This window comes from Gracilinanus agilis, chromosome 1 (genome assembly GCF_016433145.1).
Source record: "Gracilinanus agilis isolate LMUSP501 chromosome 1, AgileGrace, whole genome shotgun sequence".
Lineage (NCBI taxonomy): Eukaryota > Metazoa > Chordata > Mammalia > Didelphimorphia > Didelphidae > Gracilinanus > Gracilinanus agilis.
Window position 1 is genome coordinate 97758053 of NC_058130.1, and position 4842 is coordinate 97762894.

General features: G+C 36.3%; 1 non-coding gene across 1 annotated transcript; it reads left to right on the forward strand.

Annotated features, from left to right (window-relative positions):
• The first annotated feature begins 2811 nt into the window (after nucleotides 1-2811).
• Nucleotides 2812-3011, forward strand: LOC123232772. The gene has a single exon (XR_006505279.1). It is a non-coding gene; the product is annotated as a small nucleolar RNA SNORA73 family (small nucleolar RNA).
• Nucleotides 3012-4842: the final 1831 nt, after the last annotated feature.

Here is a 4842-nt window from a genome sequence, read left to right on the forward strand (position 1 = left end):
AAGTGGAAAAGAAAAGGGATAGTATAGTACTTCAAAATAGCACACAGCCATAATCATCTAAACAATTTCGTAATGGGTAAGAAATAGAGAAGCAGATCAGTAAAAAAGATTAGGTACACAAAGCACAGAAACAAACAAGCATAGTAAGTCTACTGTTTGAGAAACTCAAAAGATCCAAGATATAGGAAAAAGGATTCACATTTCAACAAAAATTGTAAGGAAAATTGGGCAGCAGTACAAAAGATATCAGATTGAAACCAACAACTCAAGACTTATAGGAAAATGAACTCCAAATATGATGCAAAAGATACATAAAATGAGTGGAACATAACAGAAATTACCAACTAGATCTATGGACAAGGGAAGCAGTTCATAACCAAGCAAGCGAGAAAGAGTGCAAAGAAGATAAAGTGGATGACGAAATTTAAAAGGTTTTGCAAAAATAAACACCACAACAAAATTAGAAGAGAAGGGGAGGTTCTGTGCAACTAGTTTCTTTGATAAACAGTCTTGTTTATAAAATATATAAAAAATTGATTAAAAATGTTAAGATTAAGACTCAACTGACAAATCATCAAAGGATATGAACAGGCAGTTTTCAGAAGAAATCAAGATTATAAAATGTTCTAAATCACTAATAACTAGAAACAACTTTGTACCAGTTTATACCCACCAGACTGGCAAAGGTGACCAAAAAAAAATGACAAAAGCTGAAGGGGCTTCAATATACTCTTGGTAAAGCTGTGAAATGGTATAATCCCATGGTGGTGAATCTATGGCATGTGTGTCAGAGCCCTCTCTGTGGGCATGCGCACTATCACCCCAGCACAGAGTTCGCCAGAGTTCATTACTAGAAAGTCAGAGGGACTTGGTGCAGTGTTGCTCCCCTCCATCTCTACACATGTTCCTGAGGACATTTCTCACATCAACCACCCCTCTAAAAGGTTCGCCATCACTAGTATAGCCATTCAAGGAGGCAGTTTGAAATTATACCCAAAAAAGCTTCTAAACTATGTATATCTTTAACCCTGGCAGTATTGCTACTAGATCTATTTCCCAAAGAGACCAAAGAGGGGAAAACCCATATATATAAAAAATATTGATAGCAGTTCTTTTATGGTGGCAAAGAATTGGAAACTAAGGGGAGTGTTGATCAATTAGGGAATGACTAAACAAGTGGTTCCATATGAATCTATTGTGCTGTGAGAAGTGATAAAGGGAAGAAATCTGGGGAAATATGTATGAATTGGGAGGAAATTTTAAACAATACTATCATAAAGACAACTTCAAAAGACAATTCTCATCAACATATTGTCTAACTATAACTCCAGAGAACTCATGATTGATACAATCCACCTCCAGAGAGAAAGATGATGGACTCAGTGAAAATTCAGGCATGCTGTATTTTTTAATGCAACTAATAATGCAGGCATTTGTTTTGTTTGACTATATATACTGTCATGGGTTTTGTTTCTTCTTCCTTTCTCAAAGGACAGAGATAGGGAGAGAATTCAGAGCTGAAAAATACAACAAAATTTAATTTTCTTAATGAAATAAAAAATAAATTCAACATCTTGGTTTAAAAAACTAATATAAGTAATTATTCTCAAATAAGATTTTCAAGGAATAAATATTTTCAGAAATACTAACAGAATCCATTAAATGCATACAATCTGATTTTATATAGTTGTACTTCTTCAGTATATCTATCATAAACAATATTAGACTTTATTTTTTCTGGCCTTACTATGAAGTAAATCTATCCTTGATTCAATGCCCAAAATAAAAATGTGATGCCAAAGCCCCAGCATTAAGAGAAAAACACATTTTTTGAGTCCTGACTTACACAACAAAGCCACAACCATAAACAGAAACTTCTGATCATCAAAATATGTCTGAGCTGAACGTTCAGAGGGCTAAAAACATTTAAAGATTTTAATTCAGAAACTTTAAGATTTTTACATTAAAGAAATCATATCAGCATTATTTTTGTCACTTTTTTTAGAAAACCAATTTTAACCATGTATTTTGCAGGACTTAGACTGACCTAAGTCCCTAAAATCTCAAAATAAAAATTACTTGTATAGTAATTATCTGAAGTAGTCAGTGACATAAGTACTACAAGCTCTCCAGTTAATCTGTCCAACTTTCTAACCCATTCCAACTGAGCACAACAAAAGCCTACACCAGTGGAGCAAATTCAATTAGAAATGGATCACTAAAGACCAAATATTGACTTAAACACACACACACACACACACACACACACACACAAACACACACACACACACACACACACACAAAATTATCAATGTTTCATTATTGTTATTTATTTTGTTAAATATTTCCCAATTGATGTGATTAGGGTTTTGATGTTAAAGAATCATTCTACTGCAAATATGAATAACATGGAAATAGGTTTTGAACAATGATAAATGTATAACCCAGTGGAACTGCTTGTTGGCTTTGGGAGGGAGAAGGAGAATGTGGGGGAGAGGGGATTGTGAATCATGTAACCATGGAAAAATATTCTACATAAAAATTTAAAATATATATATATGTGTGTGTATATATATTTCCCAATTACATCTCAATCTGTTTAAGGCAGCACTGAGGAGTTTTGCCAGCCAACAACACCTGGAATTTGACACCTCTGGCTTACACCTTCTTGGACAATATTTCCTATATACTATGAACTAGTAGCTAAATTAAAAAGCAAAACAGCTCTCTTAACTTTTTATCCCCTTTTGACCAAAAGCAGCATCAACTATAAAAAGGGAACCAGCCGTAACCTTTAAAAGTCAGCCTCTTCCAACGAGGATATCCTGAGGTCACTCCTCAGGCTCCTGTCCTAGTGGCGAAAGGGAGCTTAGGGCCTTGCCATGTGAGGTACAGTCCCATTCCACAACGTTGGATATCAAGCTGGGCCTTGTGTCTGCACCTGCATATTCCTAAACCTTCTCAGAGTCTTTGGACTGTGACTGAGGAGACAAACCATGCAGGAAACAACTTAAAAAAAAAAAAAGTCAGCCTCTAAAGAAGTTGCAAAAATAAAGGAATTAAAACCAATGTCATAAAAATCAGAAGAGCAAGCTCTAGAACTCCAGTCAAATTTCAGATGAATGTCCTATTATACTCTGCCTCCTGGGAAGCCAGAACCATGAGCATTCCCTATTCACATTCCCTATTCTATTTCCTCTGCAGAAGAGTCAATACTGTTAAGAAACCAAGAGAGCACAAAGACCCTGGCATATATTACTAGTTAACAGAATTCAGAGTTTCTGAATTCCAAAAACTGGTTTATAGGGATATCTACTATTCCATTATTACCTTAAAGAGTTTCAATTATAAGTAATATTTTAAACAAGCAGTTATATTTTAAGCACAAGGTACTGAACATAAAGATGAAAAGATTTTCCCAGAGTAACTTTAAGCAGTACAATGGAGGAATTCAAGTTTCTGAAGACTTACCAAAGAGAATATAGTGCAAGTGTTTCTGTCTTTAATTTAAAAAAAAAAAAAAAAAAACAGGGCAAAGGGAAAGAAATTTAAATACCCCTAAATTTCTTCTTTCAATAAGTGATCCTGTCATACTGTTTAGTACAGCTCACAAATGGGACAACTCAATTCAATAATCATTTCTTAATGTTTAATGTCCATGTTCTACACCATACTGCCACACATGCTTATAGACAGAAAACTACATACTATGTTTTGTTTTGGCTCCTCTTCTCTACTTTGGAGTGTCTGAATAATTAAAAAACAATAAATAAGCACTCTATAGGAAGACTACTGGGTACACATTTACCTGGTGCTCATTAACTACAACTATTTTGTTGAAACCACAATAATGTCCTTTCACTGGCCAAATAGAAGATGAACTCAGGATATCATTATTTCTGGTTGTTTCCACCATGTAATTTATATCCTAGTACCAGATAGCACCCTTGAGTCATTAACATGGAAGATGGCAGGAGTACAGGCCAGGACCCAGATGAACTCTACCAACATTTCCCTACAAACAACTTTAAATAATGCCTAAAATCGGATTTTGGCAGCACAGACAACAAAAAAAAAAGGTCAGAAGGAGTGATTTTTCTAGCCTGAGACAATTAAGGAGATACACACAAAAAGTCTATTTAAAACCAGGGTGGTCCCAGACCTAGAGAGGGGCAAGAGTACAGGCAGTAAGCCTTGGAGACAGCTGCAATAACAAGAGTAACAGCTTTGGGAGCTCTCAACCTATCAACAGTAAGGGGATTTGACATATAGTTAAAAAGAGAATATGGGGGGATCTTTTGTTGGCACTGGGTGCAACTGGTGCTTATCGACAACTGTTGCCCATAAACAGTTCTGGGTTGTAGTTCCAGAATGGAGAAGGGCATTTATGACTAGTCATAAGGGAGCAGGGGCCCTAGTCACAGTTCCAGGGCCAAGAGAAGCACTAGTACTTGCAGGTGCAGGGGAATAGGGGCCCTTCCTAGTTAAAGATCAGAGCACAAAAAAGAGTTGTGACTATACTTCTCCTAAGATAGTATCACCTTGGAAGCGCCAAAAATTTGGAGACTTCTATAATTAGCTCTGAAAACAGTGTCTCCCTCCTGACACTCAGATGAGCAGAACCCAACTTTAACATTAAGTTGAAAGACAAGAAAGAGGTTAAGAACAATGAGCAAACTATAGAAAAAGGAACTGACCATAAAAAGCTACTATGGGAGAAACTAGGTGGCTCAGTGGACAGAGATCCAGGCCTGGAAACAAGAGGTCCTGGGTTCATATGTGGCCTCAGACACTTCCTAGCTGTGCAACCCTAGGCAAGTCACTAAACTTCACTTTGCCCCT